General features: G+C 39.7%; 1 pseudogene; it reads right to left on the reverse strand.

The window, feature by feature from the left end:
* Positions 1 to 25,000, reverse strand: part of LOC128657038 (zinc finger protein 850-like) — a 429,091-nt pseudogene that overhangs the window by 179,809 nt on the left and 224,282 nt on the right.

The following is a 25,000-nucleotide window of genomic DNA, read 5'->3' on the forward strand; positions in this document are numbered from 1 at the left end:
TGTTTGAGCGGTGGTGGAATGCTCCGTTTGTTGCACCGGTACAGCTGACTGGGTTGGATATGTAATTGTGACGCTATGAGGGGGTGTGTTGCTTACGCAAAGATCACTGCAGTTTCAGTTTGCCAACTACCACACTGAGCGAGTGTCAGAGCGCTTCCCTGAAGTTGTTTGTATCTTCTGTTTATGTCCTATGAAACCAGGAACCAGCAATACTGCTGAACCATACAGTCCTCACCCCACTCAAGCCAGAGATGGGACTGAGCCCTTTAACGTAGTCCTTCTGTTTATGTCCTATGAAACCAGGAACCAGCCATACTGCAGAACCATAAAGTCCTCATCCCATAAAAGCCAGAGATGGGACTGAACTCTCATGTTCATTATACAGATGTTTCATTAAAGAGCTCTGGTGATAGAACAGTGAGTTGTCAGGAGGGGAAGATCCAGTCTGTACAACATTATAATCAGCTGATCTTGCACTGGGCTTAAACTGATATTCTAGTGCTAACTACTCTGGTGCTCTGAGACTGGCACTATTTATATGTCCATGGTGCATCTTATTGATGTGTACGCTCTGAGCATATGTTTTATTGACAGACAAGTGTGCACATTGTAGAAAATAAATTTTGGAAAAAGTTCCAAAGATAGTGATGCCTAAATAGCACTCTATGCCCAGACTATTGCAAGGCTAGAACTAAGATTAAAACATAACTTTTATTAAATTTAATAACAAAGATAAAAAATGGGTAATGATGACATTAAAAAAGGGTGAGAGAAATTGGTATAGTTACACTCAAAGGTTATCTCTTGGTTATTATATCAATGGCCTTGATTATGTGTATATTCGTGCAAGAGATTAGCCTTTGACAACTTGTGTTACTTTTTACAAGTGGTTCTTATTACCACTGTTATTATAGTAGAAGTGAAGTTGAATGCTCACTTAAAGGGACAGTCAAGTCCAAAAACACTTTCATGTTTCAAATAGGGCATGTAATTTTAAACAACTTTGCAATTTACTTTTATCACCAATTTTGCTCTGTTCTCTTGGTATTCCTAGTTGAAAGCTAAACATAGGAAGGCTCATATGATCATTTCTAAGCCCTTGAAGGCCACCTCTTATCACATGCTTTTTTATTTGCTTTTCACAACAGGGAAGAGCTAGTTCATGTAAACCACATAGATAACATTGTGATCACGCACTTACGGCTAGATTATGAGTTTTGCGTTAGAGGCTATGCGGTGCTAACGAGCAGTTTATGCTCATCGCTCACTTACAGACAGCGCTGGTATTACGGGATTTACAAACATGGGCGTTAACAGACAAAAAGTGAGTGTTGAGCAAATTTTTGCTTCCACATCTCACTCCAATACCAGCGCTGCTTAAGTCAGCGGTGAGCTGGTGTAACGTGCTCGCGCACGATTTCCCCATAGGATTCAACGGAGAGAGCAGGCTGAAAAAAAAGTCAGCGTAAAACTCAGTAACGCAGCCCCATTGATTCCTATGAGGAAATAAAATTTATGTTTACACCTAACACCCTAACATAAACCTGAGTCTAAACACTCCTAATCTTACACTTATAAACCTTGCCAACCTTGACATTGCCGACACCTACATTATTCTTATTACCCCCTAATCTGCTGCTTTGGACATCGCCGCCACCTACATTATACTTATTAACCCCTAATCTGCTGCCCCCAACATCGCCACCACCTACATTATATTTATTAACCCCTAATCTGCTGCCCCCAATGTCGCCGCCACCTACCTACATTTATTAACCCCTAAACCTAAGTATATCCCTAACCCCCCTAACTTAAATATAATTTAAATAAATCTAAATAAAATTCCTATCATTAACTAAATTATTCCTATTTAAAACTAAATACTTACCTATAAAATAAACCCTAATGCCTAGATTTAGAGTTTTGCGGTAGCCGTCAAAAGCAGTGATAAGGGGTCCTAACGCTGCTTTTGGCCGCCCGCTGGTATTTAGAGTCGTGTAGGTAAAGGTCTAACGCTCACTTTCAAGCCGCGACTTTTCCATACCGCAGATCCCCTTACGCCAATTGCGTATCCTATCTTTTTAATGGGATCTTCCTAACGCTGGTATTTAGAGTCTTGGCTGAAGTGAGCGGTACACCTATACCGACAAAACTCCTACCGCCCATAGAAAGACTGTAGTTAAGAGCTTTATGGGCTAACGCCGGTATATAAAGCTCTTAACTACAGTGCTCTACAGTACACTAACACCCATAAACTACCTATGTACCCCTAAACCAAGGTCCCCCCACATCGCCACCACTATAATAAATATTTTTAACCCCTAATCTGCCGACCGCACACCGCCGCTACCTACATTATCCCTATGAACCCCTAATCTGCTGCCCCTAACATCGTCGACACCTAAATTATATTTATTAACCCCTAATCTGCCCCCCCATGTCGCTGCTACCTAACTACACTTATTAACCCCTAATCTGCCGAACGGACATCGCCGCCACTATAATAAATGTATTAATCCCTAAACTGCCACACTCCCACGTTGCAAACCCTATAATAAATAGTATTAACCCCTAATCTGCCCTCCCTAACATCGCCGCCACCTAACTTCAAGTATTAACCCCTAATCTTTTTTTGTATTTCTTTTAACTAGGTAGCTATTTAATAGCTATTGTACCTAGTTAAAATAAATACAAAGTTGCTTGTAAAATAAATATAAATCCTAAAATAGCTACAATATAATTATTTGTTATATTGTAGCTATATTAGGGTTTATTTTACTGGTAAGTATTTAGCTTTAAATAGGAATACTTTAGTTAATAAGATTTAATTTATTTTGTTAAGATTAAAATTATATTTAATTTAGGGGGGGTGTTAGGGTTAGACTTAGCTTTAGGGGTTAATACATTTATTAGAGTAGGTCCGGTCGGCAGATTAGGGGTTAATACTTGAAGTTAGGTGGCGGCGATGTTTGGGAGGGCAGATTAGGGGTTAATACTATTTATTATAGGGTTTGTGAGGCAGGAGTGCGGCGGTTTAGGGGTTAATACATTTATTATAGTGGCGGCGATGTCCGTTCGGCAGATTAGGGGTTAATAAGTGTAGTTAGGTAGCGGCGACGTTGGGGGGGGGGCAGATTAGGGGTTAATAAATATTATGTAGGTGTCGGCGATGTTAGGGGCAGCAGATTAGGGGTTCATAGGGATAATGTAGGTTGCGGCGGTGTCCGGAGCGGCAGATTAGGGGTTAATAGTGTAATGCAGGTGTCAGCGATAGTGGGGACGGCAGATTAGAGGTTAATAAGTGTCAGGTTAGGGGTGTTTAGACTCGGGATTTATGTTAGGGTGTTAGGTGCTGACTTAGAAACTGTTTCCCCATAGGAAACAATGGGGCTGCGTTAGGAGCTAAACGCTGCTTTTTTGCAGGTATTAGGTTTTTTTTCATCCCAAACTGCCCCATTGTTTCCTATGGGGGAATCGTGCATGAGCACGTTTTGCCAGCTTACCGCTACCGTAAGCAACGCTGGTATTGAGAGTTGAAGTGGCGGTAAATATGCCTTAACGCTCCCTTTTTGGAGCCTAACGCAGCCCTTCAGAGAACTCTAAATACCAGCGTTGTTTAGAAGCAGCGGTAGAAAAAAAAGACGCGTAGCTAACGCACCCCTTCGGCCGCAAAACTCTAAATCTAGCCGTAAGCTAGCTACAATATAACTAATAGTTACATTGTATATATCTTAGGTTTTATTTTTATTTTACAGGCAAGTCTGTATTTATTTTAACTAGGTAGAATAGTTACTAAATACTTATTAACTATTTAATAACTACCTAGCTAAAATAAAGACAAATGTACCTGTAAAATAAAACCTAACCTAAGTTACACTAACACCTAACACTACACTATAATTAAATCAATTCCCTAAATTAAATACAATTAAATAAAATGAGCTAAAGTATAAAACCCCCCACTAAATTACAGAAAATAATAAACAAATTACAAGATTTTTAAACTAATTACACCTAATCTAATCCCCCTAACAAAATAAAAAAGCCCCCCCAAAATAAAAAAATACCCTACCCTACACTAAATTACAAATAGCCCTTAAAAGGGCCTTTTGCGGGGCATTGCCCCAAAGTAATCAGCTCTTTTACCTGTAAAAAAAATTACAAATCCCCCCCAACATTAAAACCCACCACCCACACAATCAACCCTACTCTAAAACCCACCCAATACCCCCTTAAAAAAACCTAACGCTAACCCCTTGAAGATCACCTTACCGGGAGAAGCCTTCATCCAACTGGGCCGAAGTCCTCAACGAAGCCGGGAGACGTCTTCATCCAAGCCAGGCGAAGTGGTCCTCCACACGGGCAGAAGTCTTCATCCAGATGGCATCTTTTATCTTTATCCATCCAGCGTGGAGTGGGTCCATCTTCAAGACATCCGACGCAGAGCATCCTCTTCATCCGACGGCTAACACTGAATGAAGGTTCCTTTAAATGACGTCATCCAAGATGGCGTCCCTTCAATTCCGATTGGCTGATTGAATTCTATCAGCCAATCGGAATTAAGGTAGAAAAAATCCTATTGGCTGATGCAATGAAGTTCAATCCTATTAGCTGATCCAATCAGAAAAAAAGGATTGAGCTGGCATTCTATTGGCTGTTCCAATCGGTCAATAGAATGCCAGCTCAATCCTAATGGCTGATTGCATCAGCCAATAGGATTTTTTCTACCTTAATTCCGATTGGCTGATAGAATTCTATCAGCCAATCGGAATTGAAGGGACGCCATCTTGGATGACGTCATTTAAAGGAACCTTCATTCAGTGTTAGCCGTTGGATGAAGAGGATGCTCCGCGTCGGATGTCTTGAAGATGGACCCGCTCCGCGCTGGATGGATGAAGAAAGAAGATGCACTCTGGATGAAGACTTCTGCCCGTCTGAAGGACCACTTTGCCCGGCTTGGATGAAGACTTCTCCCGGCTTCGTTGAGGACTTCGGCCCAGTTGGATGAAGACTTCTCCCGGTAAGGTGATCTTCAAGGGGTTAGTGTTAGGTTTTTTTTAAGGGGGTATTGGGTGGGTTTTAGAGTAGGGTTGGTTGTGTGGGTGGTGGGTTTTAATGTTGGGGGGGATTTGTAATTTTTTTTACAGGTAAAAGAGCTGATTACTTTGGGGCAATGCCCCGCAAAAGGCCCTTTAAAGGGCTATTTGTAATTTAGTGTAGGGTAGGGCTTTTTAATTTGGGGGGGGGGGGGGGTTATTTGTTAGGGGGATTAGATTAGGTGTAATTAGTTTAAAAATCTTGTAATTTGTTTATTATTTTCTTTAAAAACATTTTTTTGTACTTTAGCTAATTTTATTTAATTGTATTTAATTTAGGGAATTAATTTAATTATAGTGTAGTGTTAGGTGTTAGCGTAACTTAGGTTAGGTTTTATTTTACAGGTAAATTTGTCTTTATTTTAGCTAGGTAGTTATTAAATAGTTAATATCTATTTAATAACTATTCTACCTAGTTAAAATAAATACAAACTTGCCTGTAAAATAAAAAAAATCCTAAACTAGATACAATGTAACTATTAGTTATATTGTAGCTAGCTTAGGGTTTATTTTATAGGTAAGTATTTAGTTTTAAATATGAATAATTTAGTTAATGATAGGAATTTTTATTTAGATTTCTTTTAATTATATTTAAGTTAGGGGGTGTTAGGGTTAGACTTAGATTTAGGGGTTAATAACTTTAGTATAGTGGCAGCGACATTGGGGACGGCAGATTAAGGGTTAATAAATCTAAGTAGGTGTCGGCGATGTTAGGGACAGCAGATTAGGGGTTAATAATATTTAACTAATGTTTGCGATGTGGGATTGAGGCGGTTTAGGGGTTAATATATTTATTATAGTGGCGGCGATGTCCAGTTCAGCAGATTAGGGGTTAAAAATTTTATTTTAGTGTTTGCGATGCGGGAGGGCCTCGGTTTCGGGGTTAATAGGTAGTTTATGGGTGTTAGTGTACTTTTTAGCACTTTAGTTAAGAGTTTTATGCTACGGCGTTGTAGTGTAAAACTCTTAACTACTGACTTTAAAATGCGGTACCAGTCTTGACAGGAGACGGTTTACCGCTCACTTTTTGGCAGACTCGTAATACCGGTGCTATGCAAGTCCCATTGAAAAAAGAGGACACGCAATTTACGTAAGTGGATTTGCGGTATTTCCAAGTCTGGCCAAAAAAGTGAGCGGTGAGCCTGTAACTTCAAGACTCGTAATACCAGCGGGCGTTAAAAAGCAGCGTTAGGACCGGCTAACGCTGCTTTTTAAGGCTAACGCAAAACTCATAATCTAGGTGATAGTTTGTGGCAGACACTGCACTAATTGGCTAAAATGCAAGTCAATAGATAATAAATTCAATGTCGTGATCAGGGGGCTGTCAGAAGATGCTTAGATACAAGTTAATCACAGAGGTAAAAAGTATATTAATATAACAGTGTTGGTTATGCAAAACTGGGGAACGGGTAATAAAGGCATTATCTATATTTTAAAACAACAACAATTCTGGTGTTGACTGTCCCATTAATATATTACACAATTGATATATGTTTGTAGTAATTGTGGTGCACAATACTAATAGGAACAATATAATTCCCTGGTGAAAAACGTTGCTGTCAATTGTGGTATTAATCGCACTATAATACAATGTTATGATAGGCAGCTATTGATCTAGGTCTGACCACAATATATGAATTGGAGGGTTAGTAGTAAAGGTGGCTGTGAGTGGCCTTAATCAACTGAAGTCATGTAATCAAGTATTCTCTGCAATGCATTTATAGTATATTCATTGTTTCAGTTGAATGATATTTATTGTTATAAATATATCCACTGTTTAAATAAAACCTCTCTCTTGTGGTATTTCTATATTCTATTTCAGTTTGTGTCTTGTTTTCTTCTCGGTCAGTTTTCTGATGTCGGTGTATAACTAGGTTATCAAACTTCCAGTAGTGGTAATTGTGTATCAAGAGCAGTTACTTTATTGATTCTAGATACAAATTGTAAATGTTTCCACTTTTAATAACTGCTTGGTTTTGTATTTATACCAGATCGCCAAGCATACAATAATCTCCACAATATTATTTTGGCTAGGTAAATACAGAGCATGTGTGCCAAGCATTCAATGATTTCCACAATATTTACGTTATATTAAGTAGACATAAATTGTATGTGCTAGTGGATATTGCTTGGATACACTGATGTAAACTGTCAGTTAACCCCTGCCTGTATATCTCTAAAGGAGGATTGTAGCGACTTGCTAAAATAATTTATTATTTTATTTACACTGAGCGTGATCGCTTATACTGTTAAAATAACTGCCAACCAGTCAAAAGATTAAATTATATTAGGTTAGGTTATATTACCATAATCGGATGCCACAAGCATCATGTTTTTAATACTCTATAGTTAATTGAAGTAACATTCAACATTAGTAGCGTTATTACACTATATATATATATATATATATATATATATATATATATATATATATATATAGTAGAACAAAGCACTCACTGGACTTCAGACTTCAATCGTGAAATAACTTTAATGTGACATTTCGGGACACAAATGTCCCTTCCTCTTCCTTTTTGTCAGAGGAAGGGACATTTGTGTCCCGAAACGTCACATTAAAGTTATTTCACGATTGAAGTCTGAAGTCCAGTGAGTGCTTTGTTCTACTATCTATTCAAATACCCCTTGAGAGCACCCTGGCAGTTGCAGTGTTGCATGTACTTTTGAACTTTATTTGTATATATATATATATATATATATATATATATATATATATATATATATATATATATATATATATATATATATATACAGTATATATATATATATATATATATATATATATATATATTAGTGTTAGGCTTTGGATATTACTCAGTAGTTAACTATAGTTCAGTTAAACATTCATAGTGTAGTTAGTAATATTGCAATTTCTCTCAAAGTTTAAAAATATATCAAAATGGACCGCATTGTCCCCACAACCCCCCTGACGCGTTTTGCCGGTTAAGGCTTTATCAAAGTGTGAACACAGTGTGTATGTAACAATCACACACTTTATATGCCCCCAGACTGGCACTGTGTATGTGCTCCTATGCTGATCTATCGGTGATAAAGACTAATCAGCCCTTTAACAGCGAGTATATATACAGTATCTCACAAAAGTGAGTGCACCCCTCACATTTTTGTAAATATTTTATTATATCTTTTCATGTGACAACACTGAAGAAATGACACTTTGCTACTATGTTAAGTAGTGAGTGTACAGCCTGTATAACAATGTAAATTTGCTGTCCCCTCAAAATAACTCAACACACAGCCATTAATGTCTAAACCGTTGGAAACAAATGTGTACACCCCTAAGTGGAAATGTCCAAGTTGGGCTCAATTAGCCATTTTCCCTCCCCGGTGTCATGTGACTCGTTAGTGTTACAAGGTCTCAGGTGTGTTAAATTTGGTGTTATCGCTCTCACACTCTCTCATACTGGTCACTGGAAGTTCAACATAGCACCTCATGGCAAAGAACTCTCTGAGGATCCGAAAATAAGAATTGTTGCTCTACATAAAGATGACCTAGGCTATAAGAAGATTGCCAAGACCCTGAAACTGAGCTGCAGCATGGTGGGCAAGACCATACAGCAGTTTCACAGGACAGGTTCCACTCAGAACAGGCCTTGCCATGGTCGAACTAAGTTGAGTGCACGTGCTCAGCGTCATATCTAGAGGTTGTCTTTGGGAAATAGACGTATGAGTGTTGCCAGCATTGCTGCAGAGGTTGAAGGCGTGGGGGGTCAGCCTGTCAGTGCTCAGACCATACGCCGCACACTGCATCAAATTGGTCTGCATGGCTGTCATCCCAGAATGAAGCCTCTTCTAAAGATGATGCACAAGAAAGCCCACAAACAGTTTGCTGAAGACAAGCAGATTAAGGACATGGATTACTAGAACAATGTCCTGTGGACCGCTGAGACGAAGATAAACTTATTTGGTTCAGATGGTGTCAAGGGTGTGTGGCAGCAACCAGGTAAGGAGTACAAAGACAAGTGTGTTTTGCCTACAGTCAAGCATGGTGGTGAAGTGTCATGGTCTGGGCCTGCATGACTGCCGGCACTGGGGAGCTACAGTTCATTGAGGGAACATGAATGCAAACATGTACTGTGACATACCTTCAGAGACTGGGCCGCAGGCTAGTATATGTTAACGACCCCAAACACACCTCCAAGATGCCCACTGCCTTGCTAAAGAAGCTGAGCGTAAAGGTGATGGACTGGCCAAGCATGTCTCCAGACCTAAACTCTATTGAGCTTCTGTAAGGCATCTTCAAATAGAAGGTGGGGGAGCGCAAGGTCTCTAACATCCACCAGCTCTATGATGTCATCATGGAGGAGTGGAAGAGGACTCCAGTGGCAACCTTTGAAGCTCTGGTAAACACCATGCCCAAGAGGGTTAAGGAAAATAATGGTGGTCACACAAAATATTAACACTAAGGGGCCCAATTTGGACATCTCCACTTTGGTTGCCAACGGTTTAGACATTAATGGCTGTGTGTTGAGTGATTTTGAGGGGACAGCAAATTTACACTGTTGTTATACAGGCTGTACACTCACTACTTTACATTGTAGCAAAGTGTAATTTCTTCAGTGTTGTCACAGGAAAAGATATAATAAAATATTCACAAAAATGTGAGGGGTGTACTCACTTTTGTGAAATACTGTAAGTATTCAGGAACTACAGAGATATAGGATAGTTTGTTCTATAATGTATCATAATCTCCTGACTCAGATCATGTAGTGTAATGTGCAATTCCCCTTCATAGTTCACTGATCCTCTCCCTTTTGTCAGTGAGAATTTGTTCACTCTTCCCCATTAGCAAAATTACAAATGAACATCAATATTGTATCATTGTAATTTTTCTGTATTACAGCCAGTTACATAATTATTAATAGGAATTAAATTATTTTAGCTTTCAAATTGTGAAAAAAATAAAAAAGCAGCTTCTGCCATAGATCTGTCACCTGCAGCGATGTCTGATGGGGTCTCCACTGGCTGAAAATCTTGTACAAGGTCTGCATGTGCTCCTGTGTCTGGATTTTCATTACTGTGATCTGTTAGTTCTAATATAGAATATAATTAGTTTATTTTGTTTAAAATTAAACACATGTTGTTGTAGTATATTATAATGCATACCACATTTTTTTTTAAAGAAGACCAGTTGCTGGATAAACCTACCTTTTCCTAACAGCCTTTTAGAGACTGACAATGTTAATCAAAACCTATGAATGTAACGTGTTTTTTACTAGTCTGTTACATAAATAAGTTTTCAAACATGAAAATATTTATATATATTTCCTGACAACATTTTTGCTTCTTACACCCATTTAAAAGTGTTCTTGTATTTATGTTGGGTATAAAACTAGTGGTCAGACAGTTTATTAGTTTACACATGACAGATTGCCTGGTGATTTACGCTCTGATTTACGCTACCTGAGCTCTCATTTCCTGGGATCTCCATAGTCCTTAGTGCTTGGTGAGTCTCCATCATGACGTCCTTGTAAAGCTCCTTGTGTCCCTCTATATACTCCCACTCCTCCATAGAGAAATACACAGCAACATCATCACACTTTATAGGCACCTGAAACACACGCAACTCATTTAGCACTGACACAGGGACTGGTTCTGTCACACACTTTTACTGACAGAGCCAGGATAAGGTCACCAAGAACATACAGAGACACAGACAGAAGGTAGGAAATACACATAGGGCCAGTAAAGGGAGTCACTGTGCCCTGACTGGTATATTGTCACATTCCCAGCATTGCTCACCTCTCTGGTCAGCAAGTGAATGCTGCTATTATGATATATTTCTGTAATATGTGTATCATTATATATTATTTATGTAATGCATTTCTATATAACACATTTTTTGTGGGATTTCATAGTAAATTTCCTTAGCCCCTTAACGACCGAGGATGTGCCAAGTATGTCCTACAAAAAGTGTCAGTTAATGAACAAGGACGTGCCTGTACGTCCTCTGGGGTTTCAAAACTTTTGAAGCGATCGTAATCGCTTCCAGGGTATTGCAGTGATGCCTCAATATTGAGGCATCACTGCAATACCCTTTTTAAGCACACTGATGCAGAGAGGGGTGCCGATCGTTGGTAGCATGGGAGGGATACAAGGGAGGCGGGTGGGCGGCCCATAGCTGGTTCACTTCCTCTCAGCTGGGATCCGGTTGTGGCAGGGTCATCGGGAGAATGCAAGGGGGCGGGATTATGCATGTGCGCTATTTAGTACAGAGTCAGGTATATTATAGAGTGAAGGAGGGAGAGAGAGGGGGAATATAAATAATTAATTATTGGAAAAGGAATCTGGGAGGGGGAGGCGGTAGGTTATTGAGAGGGGCAACTACACTACAGAAAAATGGGGTATAATTATGACACAAGATGGCAACAAATAGGTAGAGGGGGAGGATTATAGAGCTAGATTATAGAGCTGTTTGGGGGGATCAGGGAGGTTGGGGATCCCCCCAAACAGCTATATAATCCAGGGGATCCAACTAAGCATTATATATAAAAAAAAATCTAAAAAAAAGTACTTAATATGGCGGTGACAATTGTGAAGTGTGGGAGGGAAGAGAGGGGTCAGGGAGGGATCAGGGGGTGGGATGTGTCAGGTGGGAGGCTTATCTCTACACTAAAGCTAAAATTAACCCTACAAGCTAGCTAATTTAACCCCTTCCGTGCTGGGCATAATACAAGTGTCATGCACAGCGGGATTTAGCGGCCTTCTAATTACCAAAAAGCAAAGCCAAAGCCATATATGTCTGCTATTTCTGAACAAAGGGGATCCCAGAGAAGCATTTACAACCATTTGTGCCATAATTGCACAAGCTGTTTGTAAATCAATTCGATCATATTTAGTGGCAAAATGGTGACATGAAATATACAAAAATGGGCCTAGATCAATACTTTGGGTTGTCTACTACATTAAAGCTAAAATTAACCCTACAAGCTCTCTCCAAGCAACCTAATTAACCCCTTTACTGCTGGGCATAATACAAGTGTGGTGTTCAGCGGCATTTAGCGGCCTTCTAATTACCAAAAAGCAATGCCAAAGCCATAAGTGTCTAGCATTTACAACCATTTGTGCCATAATTTCACAAGCTGTTTGTAAATAATTTCAGTGAGAAACCTAAAGTTTGCAAAAAAGTTTGCGAAAAAGGTAACTATTTTTTTTAATTTGATCGCATTTGGCAGTGAAATGGTGGCATGAAATATTCCAAAATGGGCCTAGAGCAATAGTTGTCTACTAAAAAAATATATATACATGTGAAGGGTTATTAAGGGATTCCTGACAGATATCAGTGTCCCAATGTAACTATCGCTAATTTTGAGAAAAAAAAAAATGGTTTGGAAATAGCAAAGTGCTACTTGTACTTATTGTCCTATAACTTGCAAAAAAAGCAAAAAACACATGCATTGGGTATTTATAGACTCAGGACAAAATTAGTTAGTTAGTTAGTTAAAAACTATTTAGCGACTTCCGGTTGGCGGCGTGTTAAGATGGCCACAGCTTTATAGAGCTCCAAGTATACTCTCTACTCTTTAGCACAATTGTGGCTACATCTTTTGCCATCCTTCTCTCCATTGGCAGTTTAGGTGCCCAGGACCTTTTGTGGATCGGGACATTTCATCTCCGGGCCACCGAGAAGTCGGATAAGAATTTTAAAGCCGTTAGGCATCTACTCTGCAACGCATCATAAAGACAAGATGGCGCATGTTATCAAGGACATTTCTGAGCTTCTCTTACCACTGTTTGATAACTTGCTATTATCATTGGAAAGCATATTGCAAGACTCTCATATCAATAGAGGACCAGAATCTGGCACAGAAATTGTGGAGCTGGCACAGAATCTACCCGTTCTATACAGCGCCGCTGAGAACAGCGGTAAACATCAAGAACTCATAGGTATGGGCGTCCCTGAGATAGCTTTTTTTGACGCTCCCCAAGCTGAAAACCCGGCCGCAACTGAATCAAAGAATGCCCCCCAGGATAATAAGCCGGACTCGAGATATATGGGGCCAAAACAGTGTTTAACTCCTCAAGAGTACATCGGGGATTGCGCTATCATCATCAACTTGCCTACGCCCCATGAAGCCATGCTTCCTAATAGCGCTACTAAGACTATGGAAACCAAACAGAGTGCAGCTAAGGATATGGACCTTATCCAGATCACGGACCCCTGCTTATCGTTGCTGAACTGTTATTGGCGAAACCTGAGTGTACCATCAGCTATGGACTTTGTCTCATTGCTTCCGAGACTGCATCAGACGTTCTTATTCTTGCACAAATTAATGTCGCTGACAGGTCTATATCCAGCAGGGCTTGCGCATCACGCATTATTACTTAAAAAAATGCCAAGCCTTCCAGAACTCTGCTTGCACATAGTCCGCATAGGGGTTGGTTAAGCTAGGTGTGCAGTCCTTTCCTGACGTGCTTATACTTTAAGACATGGCGATTTGGATAGTGTTTATATTTCTCGCGATACTAACCACTCATCTTGTGTGCTGCTTTAACACATTTATATGTTACACAATACAATCAGACTGGTGCCATTTGTAGCACACAACCTCAGAAGGTGATTCACGCTGAGCTCATGCTCGCTCACGACGGGATGCCCTACACTGACTTACAAGCACCGCCTCTGACTCTAGCTTACAGATTTTGCATAGTAATATTTGAGACACAATTAGTTTTAGGGCACCCCATTAGATTTACTTAAAATAAGAGACATTATTGGGTCACACCTAAACATCCCACATCTTATTACTGTGGTAGGTTCACTCTGCTATTGCTTGATCTTTCTTCTAAATCTCCTCATTCTACTACCACCCTCACATGCTCATCTTACACATATGAGCTAGATATGCTCAATGGTTCAGCCTCTTTTCACTTCATATAGGCCTTATAAGTGGGATAACATTCTGTTTTTTTTTTTTGCTTTGTTTTTTGTTTTGTTTTTTTGATGGAAGCATATTCTAAATCAGCCCCGTTTCTGCAAAACTGCTAACATCTTATACGTGAATCACACTTTTAACAGGTTTTTGTTGCTCTGTTTGTTCTGTGTTAAATTGTTTGTTTGTTTTTTTTTGTTTGTGATATTTTGTTTGTTTACTGTTTTATGTTATCAAAATGAGACACAATAGCCCTCCCCCCATGGCTTAGAAAAGACTTAGTATATCTACTCCTAATGCTGTATGCATAGACAGAATTTATCTATATAGATTCAGGCTTCATTTTAGAAGCGTCATACAGAAGACATCTTAAATTGGTATATTCTTACAGGTATAATGTGTTTATCCTCATGCCTTCTAATCTTCTTACATTGCTCCTGTACTCTGCAAACCACATCAACGTATTGTAGACCTTTATGGGGGAATTAAGTGTATAACTGTATATTCCATTTACCCCACGTCTCTCTAGGATTCATTCACCCTCAAGTTGGAACAGTATCATGTTTGCTTGCACCCATCAACGCAATTTTAATTGTGGCGGCACAAATTGTCACCTCCCTAAGGTTATCTTGAATGTTTGACTGTGCGGTTTATTTTTGGCCCCTGACTTCTGGTCATACTGGGTTTTTCTATTTAATTTTCTTGCATTTTATTTTAACAAAAAATTGAGTCTCCTACATCTATTAGAAAACATAATTTCACACCATGATCCATAAGGGCTAGCTGTACCTTCATTTACCAAACTGAGGCTTCAATACATACTTAAACTTCTGCTTTGAAATATAGCCAGACGCACCTGATCACTGTAAGCAGCCTACCCATATCACACTCATACTTACCACGAATTTATTAAATCATTGCGTGCAGGCAGTGCAAAGGCAGCCACACTTTCCATACTGGGTCATTCCCCATACGTCTCTAACTGGGGTGCATTGATATTTTAGTTTAGCTTATATGGGTAGTATAGATGTCTTCCTTTGTAGTTTTGCTTTGTGTTGTTAGTTAAGATTTGTATTGTTAACATTTAAAACTAAGGAGTGCAGGTGCAATATATTAACTCTCACTGTAGGAATTATTTCATATTAAAACGAGGCGTTATTGCCAATTCTATAGAATACACTTGTACTATGCTCTATGAAAAGAATTTGCCATTACTTATTGTATCTGAGAGAAACAGTTCCACTACCGATATTGCATTGATATTTTACATGTTATACTCACTCCATGATATTATTGATGTTGCCGCGGTGACTCTGCATGTCAATGTATGTACTTGATTATTTGTACCTGTGCTTCTTTAATAAAAAAGAATTTGAAAAAAAAAAAACTATTTAGCATGGGTGTTTTTTGGTGGTTGTAGATGTGTAACAGATTTTGGGGGTCAAATGTAGAAAAAAATTGTTTTTCAATTTTTTTCATCATATTTTATCATTTTATTTATAGTAATTTATAAGATATTATGAAAATAATGGTATCTTCAGAAAGTCCATTTAATGGCGAGAAAAACGATATATAATATGTGTGGGTACAGTAAATGAGTAAGAGGAAAAATACAGCTAAATACAAACACTGCAGATATGTAAAAATAGCCCTGGCCCCAAATGGTAAGAAAATTGAAAAGTGCTGTGGTCACTATGAGGGGTAGTTATCAAGCCGTCAACCTCAAATACGCTGGAATTCCGCAGCGTATTTGTGGCGAGGCTGATTCGCCTTAGTTTTCAAGCCCTAGATAACGGCAAAAGTAGAATTTTGTGACGTAAACTTCGATCCGCCGGACTCAGTCCGACACAGATCGATTCTTACGTCACTCCAGATGTTCCGCACACAAGTGCGGCACAATCTGACTACTTTTGCTAGTTATCAAAAAACTAGCAGGTACGCTCTGCACTTTTCCGGCCCAGCGTATCTGGTTTTCAATCCGCCGCCCTGGAGGTGGCGGATCCCATAGGAATCAATGGGTGTCTGACCATAGCGAAAGTTCATGTTCGCTACTGCCAGATATCCCATTGATTCCTATGGGAGCTGTCTACACCTAACACCCTAACATGTACCCCGAGTCTAAACACCCCTAATCTGTCCCCCCTACACCGCCGCAAATAAATAAAGTTATTACCCCCTAAACCGCCGCTCCGGGAGCCCACCGCCACTATAATAAACATGTTAACCCCTAAACCGCCGCTCCCGGTCCCCGCCGCAACTATAATATATGTATTAACCCCTAAACCGCCGCTCCCAGACCCCGCCGTCACCTACATTATACCTATTAACCCCTATCCTGCCCCCCTACACCGTCGCCACCTATAAAAAATGTATTAACCCCTATCCTGCCCCCCCCTACACCGCCGCCACTGTAATAAAATTATTAACCCCTAAACCTAAGTCTAACACTAACCCTAACACCCCCCTAACTTAAATATTAATTAAATAAATCTAAATAATATTTCTATTATTAACTAAATTATTCCTATTTAAAACGAAATACTTACCTTTAAAATAAACCGTAATAGAGCTACAATATAAATAATAATTATATTGTAGCTATGTTAGGATTTATTTTTATTTTACAGGCAAATTTCAATTTATTTTAACTAGGTACAATAGCTATTAAATAGTTATTAACTATTTAATAGCTACCTAGCTAAACTAAAGAGAAATTAAGCTGTAAAATAAAAACTAACCTAAGTTACAATTACACGTAACACTACACTATACTTTAATAAATTATTCCTATTTAAAACTAAATACTTACCTGTAAAATAAACCCTAAGATAGCTACAATGTAATTAATAATTACATTGTAGCTATTTTAGGATTTATATTTATTTTACAGGTAACTTTGTATTTATTTTAGCTAGTTAGAATAGTTATTAAATAGTTATTAACTATTTAATAACTACCTAGCTAAAAGAAATACAAAATTACCTGTAAAATAAATCCTAACCTAAGTTACAATTAGACCTAACACTACACTATCATTAAATTAATTAAATAAATTAACTACAAATAACTACAATTAAATACAATTACATAAACTAACTAAAGTACAAAAAATAAAAAAAGCTAAGTTACAAAAAATAAAAAAATAAGTTACAAACATTTAAAAAATATTACAACAATTTTAAGCGACTTACACCTAATCTAAGCCCCCTAATAAAATAACAAAGCCCCCCAAAATAAAAAAATGCCCTACCCTATTCTAAATTAAAAAAGTTCAAAGCTCTTTTACCTTACCAGCCCTAAAAAGGGCCTTTTGCGGGGCATGCCCCAAAGAAAACTGCTCTTTTGCCTGTAAAAGAAAAATACAACCCCCCCCAACATTAAAACCCACCACCCATATATCCCTAATCTAACCCAAACCCCCCTTAAATAAACCTAACACTACCCCCCTGAACCCTGAAGATCATCCTACCTTGAGTTGTCTTCAGCCAGCCAACCAACCGATGGAACCGAAGAGGAGATCCGGAGCGGCAGAAGAGATCCTCCAAGGGGCGCTGAAGAAATCTTCCATCCGATGATGTCATCATCCAGGCGGTGCTGAAGAAGTCTTCCATCGGGGCGATGTCATCTTCCAAGCGGCGCTGAAGAAGTCTTCCATCCGGGCGATGTCATCTTCCAAGCAGCGCTGAAGAAGTCTTCCATCCGGGCGATGTCATCTTCCAAGCGGGGTCTTCAATCTTCTTCTTCAGGATCCATCTTCATCCCGCCGACGCGGAACATCCTTCTTCCCCAACGGACTAACGACGAATGAAGGCTCCTTTAAGGGACGTCATCCAAGATGGCGTCCCTTCAATTCCAATTGGCTAATAGGATTCTATCAGCCAATCGGAATTAAGGTAGGAAAAATCTGATTGGCTGATTGAATCAGCCAATCAGATTGAAGTTCAATCTGATTGGCTGATCCAATCAGCCAATAAGATTGAGCTCGCATTCTATTGGCTGTTCCGATCAGCCAATAGAATGCAAGCTCAATCTGATTGGCTGATTCAATCAGCCAATCAGATTTTTCCTACCTTAATTCCGATTGGCTGATAGAATTCTTGGATGACGTCCCTTAAAGGAGCCTTCATTCGTCGTTAGTCTGTCGGGGAAGAAGGATGTTCCGCGTCGGCGGGATGAAGATGGATCCTGAAGAAGAAGATTGAAGACCCCGCTTGGAAGATGACATCGCCCGGATGGAAGACTTCTTCAGCGCCACTTGGAAGATGACATCGCCCGGATGGAAGACTTCTTCAGCGCCGCTTGGAAGATGACATCGCCCCGATGGAAGACTTCTTCAGCGCCGCCTGGATGATGACTTCATCGGATGGAAGACTTCTTCAGCGCCCCTTGGAGGATCACTTCTGCCGCTCCGGATCTCCTCTTCGGTTCCATCTGTGGTCGGCTGGCTGAAGACAACTCAAGGTAGGATGATCTTCAGGGGGGTAGTGTTAGGTTTATTTAAGGGGGGTTTGGGTTAGATTAGGGGTATGTGGGTGGTGGGTTTTAATGTTGGGGGGGTTGTATTTTTCTTTTACAGGCAAAAGAGCAGTCTTCTTTGGGGCATGCCCCACAAAAGGCCCTTTTAAGGGCTGGTAAGGTAAAAGAGCTTTGAACTTTTTTAATTTAGAATAGGGTAGGGCATTTTTTTATTTTGGGGGGCTTTGTTATTTTATTAGGGGGCTTAGATTAGGTGTAAGTAGCTTAAAATTGTTGTAATATTTTTTAAATTTTTGTAACTTATTTTTTTTATTTTTTGTAACTTAGCTTTTTTTATTTTTTGTACTTTAGTTAGTTTATGTAATTGTATTTAATTGTAGTTATTTGTAGTTAATTTATTTAATTAATTTAATGATAGTGTAGTGTTAGGTTTAATTATAACTTAGGTTAGGATTTATTTTACAGGTAATTTTGTATTTCTTTTAGCTAGGTAGTTATTAAATAGTTAATAACTATTTAATAACTATTCTAACTAGCTAAAATAAATACAAAGTTACCTGTAAAATAAATATAAATCCTAAAATAGCTACAATGTAATTATTAATTACATTGTAGCTATCTTAGGCCTAGATTTAGAGTTTGGCGGTAGCCGTCAAAACCAGCGTTAGAGGTTCCTAACGCTGGTTTTAGGCTACCGCCGGTATTTGGAGTCAGTCAGGAAAGGGTCTAACGCTCACTTTCCAGCTGCGACTTTTCCATACCGCAGATCCCCTTACGTCAATTGCGTAGGAATAATTTAGTTAATAATAGAAATATTATTTAGATTTATTTAATTAATATTTAAGTTAGGGGGGGTGTTAGGGTTAGTGTTAGACTTAGGTTTAGGGGTTAGCAATTTTATTACAGTGGCGGCGGTGTAGGAGGGGCAGGATAGGGGTTAATAAATTTATTATAGGTGGCGACGGTGTATGGGGGGGCAGGATAGGGGTTAATAAGTTTAATAAAGGTTGCGGCGGGGTCCGGGAGCAGCGGTTTAGGGGTTAAACTATTTATTTAGTTGAGGCGAGGTCCGGAATCGGCAGGATAGGGGTTAATAACTTTATTATAGAGGGCGGCGGTATAGGGGGGGCAGGATAGAGGTTAATAGGTATCATGTAGGTTGCGGCGGTGTCCGGGAGCGGCGGTTTAGGGGTTAATACATTTATAAGAGTTGCGGCGGGGTCTAGGAGCGGCGGTTTAGGGGTTAATAACTTTATTTAGTTGCGGGGGGCTCCAGGGGCGCCGGTATAGGGGGTAGAACAGTGTAGTTTAGTGTGGGTGCTTAGTGACAGGCTAGCAATAAAGCTGTAAAAAAGCCGAAGAGCAGCGAGATCGGATGAGTGATAACTCTCACAATCCGCTGCTCATCGCCCCGTACTTGGTGCGCGGCTTTTTGACAGCTTTTTTGATAACTTAGGCAAATTTTTGCAGGTGAGCGGCGGCGATGTGAGGCGAGCTTAGGTGGGCGTATTGGGCCGGCGAAGGCAGGTAAAGTAGACGCGTTGATAACTACCCCTCCATGGGTTAAATTGAGTAGGGAAATAACATGACTTTGCTGTACAAGTCAGACGCACGCTCTCTAGCAAGTCCTGATTGTCTGTTTAAAATCCCTTTACAATGTGATATGGCTACTGAGGAAATTTGGAGTTTTTTTTTTTTTTTTTTAACAGAGATGTTCAGGTGATATTTTCTAATAAGTTTTATACAGTTATGCTCAATCACTTTCAATTGCATCATGTCACTTTAAAAAAAAAAAGCTTACAATTTACTTCTATTATCAAATTTGCTTTGTTCCTTAATATCCTTTGTTGTAGGTGTCCTGAGTACTCTCGAAATTGGATAGAATTCTTACAAAGCTGCTGCCATATAAGGCTCAAAAATTCATGAACGCTCCTGAGCATACATCTTGTGAAAGATCTTAGCGTGGTGACCTTTTACAAAATTAAATCCAGCTCCGAAAAGAACTGAATCCTATAAACCGCCTCCTACTTCCTTATTGATTGTCTAACGAAAGATCTGAATGCCAGTCCCTAATAGAAGTGAAATAGAAAGTTGTTTAAAATGGTATGTTCTATCTGAATCATGAAAAAAACCCATAATTTATGCTTACCTCATAAATGTATTTAGTTCATGGTGGTGAGAGTCCACAATCCATTACTCCTGTGAATTACTCTTCCTTAGCACTTGGAGAAGGCAAAGATTCCCAAACCTCAAGACCACTATAAAACCCCTCGCACCTCATATGTACCTCAGTCTAATATACAGTCAAGCAAAATGAGGTAAGAACAAGCAATAAGAGCCATTAAATGAGCAGGGGAAAAAAGATATGCTAAAGAAAATACTAAGCCCAAAAACAATGGGTGGGGATTCATGGACTTTCAAAACCATGAAAAAAACAAATTTATCAGGTAAGCATAAATTATGTTTTCTTTAATACAAGTGGTGAGAGTCCACGATCTATTACTCCTGGGAACTAATACCAAAGCTGTGGAGTCCCAGAGTAATAACATAAAAGGACGGATTTAAAAAACATCCTTTTGGGGGGTGTATCCGAGGTTCTTGCTGAGCAGACATGTTCAATTGTGGCACCTGCTCCATGTGATATTCAACATAAGATAAACAACTAATTTCACACAATATTTGACTGGAAATAGAAGTCGCAACCCCAGGATTGTGATACGCATCTGGAGTTTGAAACTCTGGAAGTCCGTGGAGAACACTGACATTTGCATCGGTGCAATCGCATTTATGCGGCCTGGCGGGAACCAGTAAAGGGGAACACAAGAAGCCAAACAGACACATTTCCAACAGCGGTATTGGCTTACCTCGACCACCTTGGTAAATCTTCTGTATTGCACATTACTAAGAGTGTTAGCAGCGTAGCAGCATATTTTATTTCCTGTGCGTGTATAGGGTGGCCATATTTGGATTGGCCCCTTCAGGACTGTTATATACCTTCTAACAGTGCAAGTCTACAGAAGTTGTAAAGTAGACTTTACTCTGAGATCTCTACATCTCTCCTGTTTTGCTTATTAAGTTTTACCAGGCCAGTGTACATTACTAAAATACGCAATATCAATATTATTCGGTGAAGTATCCTATCCATGTGACTCAGCTCCCCTGCATGATGCTGCTTTACATCTTTCTAGCAAAATAGCAGAGTGCCATTTCCAAACGGTAGCATTCTCACTATATGTAGCACATAACTCTCACAATGGTTATAATGTACTGAGGGACTTTAATGTTCTTTCACTATCTGGTCTGACCGTGCCGAGTCGCGGAGGTATCTCCACCACAATGAGAATATAATGCAATGAGAACCCTCCCTGCAACAGTTTAGATCTAAATTTTGTTCATCAGTACATTCAGATTTGTTATTTTATAAACTACATCTACCAGATATAGAGCTGCGGTCTCTAAACGGATTGGGATTAATCTACCATGAAAGGACGAAACCAGTCTGCGAAGGACTGCCTACATAAAGCCCAATTGAAAAAGAAGATTCATCAGGAGGCTTCTCAGGCTCAACAGGACATAGAGGAATTGGATGAAACATCCACTTCTACAGAGGACTCGCATCAAGCCACAGAACATACAGATCTGATTAAGCAGATCAAAGCTATTTTCCAAGAGGAATTGAAATCTGCACTAGGAGACCTCAGAAGATATATCCTGGAGATTGCTAATAGTACGGCTGAACTTACAGATAAATTGGAAGAGGTTGTTGGGAAAATACCTTCTTTACAGAACAAATTAATACAACGAGAATACATTTACAGTTGGAGACCAAATTCGAGGACTTAGAAAATAGATCTCGGAGATCTAACTTGCGAGTGAAAAATCTACCTGAAACCTACACAGATCTGAATGACACTCTTCTAAAATGTTTCCAACAGTTATTACCTGATACTGCGCAGTCTCTTTTCATGATGGACAGAGCTCATAGAGCCCTAAATAAACCCTCCAAGTCCTCATCAGTTTGTGATGTAATTATTAAGTTTCATTATTACTCTACAAAAGAACAACTTCTTCAAGCTGCAAGAAAAGTTTCACAGTTAGAATTTGAGGTTAACAAAATCCAAATATTCTCTGACCTGTCTCCTCTTACGCTGAAGAAAAGAAGAGAAATTAAGCCAATCATTTCAGCCTTAAAGGGACATGAAACCCAATTTTTTCTTTCATGATTTAGACAGAGCATGCCATTTTAAACAACTTTCCAATTTTATTCTATTTAAATTTGTTGCTTCCTCTTCTTATTCTTTGCTGAATGGTTTATCTAGGTAAGCTCAGGAGCAGGATCTAGGTTCTAGTTGCTGATTGGTGGCTGCATAGATATACTGATTGTCATTGGCTCACCCATGTGTTCAGTTAGAAACCAGTAGTGCATTGCTGCTCCTTCAACAAATGATTCCAAGAGAATGAAGCAAATTTGATAATAGAAGTAAATTTGTAAGTTGTTTAAAATTGTATGTTCTACCTAAATCATGAAATACATTTTTTTGTGTTTCATGTCCCTTCAATGAGAGCCAATATTAAACATCTTCCCGTTTGAAATGTATTTTCTATATAACACTCTCTTATTCCTGCTCTACAGTGGAAGAGGGAAGGAATATTTTGCAGAAACTGCATATCCCAAAGGAGGATACAGGTAAGCCATTACCACAACTCTCTCCAAGAAAACTTTTATCCAAGGGTAAACTCAGAGGTTCTCCGCCTCTGAAATCTAACAATGCTGCTGCTGGAACAGTTTCCCACTCTGCACTTTTCACAGTTTGAGAGTGTCACTCAGTGGTAACTAGTTGACAAATACAGCCTGTGCCTTGATACACCTACCTGTTAATGTAATCTCATTTATTTGTACTTACAAATGTTTTGAGCTAAGTTGTTGCTAAGTTTCATGTAAGTTCTGACTTGTTACTTATTGATTTCTTAAAATATTTAAGGTTCAACTAGAAAATATAAATAAAAAGAGAGAAGCGCTCAACCTGGGAACGAACAATAGCATAATAGCTTGTTCTATGGCTAGTTACCACCCAAGAAGCAGCCTCTTTTTGCTCAACATGTGCCTTTCACAGAGAAAAACTTTCCTGAAGCATATCAGTCTGATCCTGACTTCACAGTACAGTCCAGCCCCGAAATACCAGGCAATCCCTCTCTGAACGAGAGAAACAGCAAAACCCCAGACGTACGTTTCGGCCTATTGTGGGCCTCGTCAGTGAGGTGCAGCCATATCCCTCTAGGCACACTGAGCAACGGGTCCACGTCTGGATTGCCGCATCACACTTAGGGAGACTTCCCAAAATGTCATAATTTACATAAATAAAAAGAGAGAAGCGCTCAACCTGGGAACGAACAATAGCATAATAGCTTGTTCTATGGCTAGTTACCACCCAAGAAGCAGCCTCTTTTTGCTCAACATGTGCCTTTCACAGAGAAAAACTTTCCTGAAGCATATCAGTCTGATCCTGACTTCACAGTACAGTCCAGCCCCGAAATACCAGGCAATCCCTCTCTGAACGAGAGAAACAGCAAAACCCCAGACGTACGTTTCGGCCTATTGTGGGCCTCGTCAGTGAGGTGCAGCCATATCCCTCTAGGCACACTGAGCAACGGGTCCACGTCTGGATTGCCGCATCACACTTAGGGAGACTTCCCAAAATGTCATAATTTACATAAATAAAAAGAGAGAAGCGCTCAACCTGGGAACGAACAATAGCATAATAGCTTGTTCTATGGCTAGTTACCACCCAAGAAGCAGCCTCTTTTTGCTCAACATGTGCCTTTCACAGAGAAAAACTTTCCTGAAGCATATCAGTCTGATCCTGACTTCACAGTACAGTCCAGCCCCGAAATACCAGGCAATCCCTCTCTGAACGAGAGAAACAGCAAAACCCCAGACGTACGTTTCGGCCTATTGTGGGCCTCGTCAGTGAGGTGCAGCCATATCCCTCTAGGCACACTGAGCAACGGGTCCACGTCTGGATTGCCGCATCACACTTAGGGAGACTTCCCAAAATGTCATAATTTACATAAATAAAAAGAGAGAAGCGCTCAACCTGGGAACGAACAATAGCATAATAGCTTGTTCTATGGCTAGTTACCACCCAAGAAGCAGCCTCTTTTTGCTCAACATGTGCCTTTCACAGAGAAAAACTTTCCTGAAGCATATCAGTCTGATCCTGACTTCACAGTACAGTCCAGCCCCGAAATACCAGGCAATCCCTCTCTGAACGAGAGAAACAGCAAAACCCCAGACGTACGTTTCGGCCTATTGTGGGCCTCGTCAGTGAGGTGCAGCCATATCCCTCTAGGCACACTGAGCAACGGGTCCACGTCTGGATTGCCGCATCACACTTAGGGAGACTTCCCAAAATGTCATAATTTACATAAATAAAAAGAGAGAAGCGCTCAACCTGGGAACGAACAATAGCATAATAGCTTGTTCTATGGCTAGTTACCACCCAAGAAGCAGCCTCTTTTTGC

This window comes from Bombina bombina, chromosome 4 (assembly GCF_027579735.1).
Source record: "Bombina bombina isolate aBomBom1 chromosome 4, aBomBom1.pri, whole genome shotgun sequence".
Taxonomy (NCBI): domain Eukaryota; kingdom Metazoa; phylum Chordata; class Amphibia; order Anura; family Bombinatoridae; genus Bombina; species Bombina bombina.